Here is a 611-nt window from a genome sequence, read left to right as displayed (position 1 = left end):
TGGGGGGGGGAGAGATGGTCCTTTCTACTAGAAAGTTTTTACAACACTCATATGTGCTTAACTATAAACTATATTTCTTGTAACCAAATACTATTTCTCTTCACACATAATACATAAAAACTCTTTTTTTTAGAACCAACAAAGGTGTTCAATTTGATATCAACGGACCTTTTTGCAAGTAGTTTTAAACCCTGAATTATGCTCTGAACTTGTAATCATCCCATCAACGCTTCACAGCAGGGTAAGTCTGCCAAAAGATGCAAGGTTTGATCGCCCTGTCCATTCCCTACAAACCTATCCCAGTCCATCCCTTCCCTGTGTCAACTATGTGCCAAATTTTCTATACTGACAAGAACTCTTCACACACCACTACCTACAGCAGTGCTTTTGGTTCGACCATTGCCCTCAAAATATCACAACATCCACCGACATGCCCCCAGCCACAGGGAAGGGATAAGCTGCAGGAGGCCTGGGTTTCAGGGGATAAGCATCACTGAATTTGATGGCATTGATCTTGCCCTAAAAAGGAAAATGTAAAAAAAAAAATACTTAAACAAAAAACAATAAAAGATATCTCAAAGATTTTTCAAAATTTAAAACATGAAATATGC

At 38.5% G+C, this 611-nt stretch overlaps 1 protein-coding gene across 6 annotated transcripts in view; it reads right to left on the bottom strand.

Annotated features, from left to right (window-relative positions):
• The window catches only part of LOC119582023 (protein tramtrack, beta isoform-like), a 34,622-nt gene that overhangs the window by 17,815 nt on the left and 16,196 nt on the right, over nt 1-611 (bottom strand). The window lies entirely within an intron of this gene.

Source organism: Penaeus monodon, chromosome 15 (genome assembly GCF_015228065.2).
Source record: "Penaeus monodon isolate SGIC_2016 chromosome 15, NSTDA_Pmon_1, whole genome shotgun sequence".
NCBI lineage: Eukaryota > Metazoa > Arthropoda > Malacostraca > Decapoda > Penaeidae > Penaeus > Penaeus monodon.
This window is presented reverse-complemented; position numbering and strand designations above follow the sequence as displayed.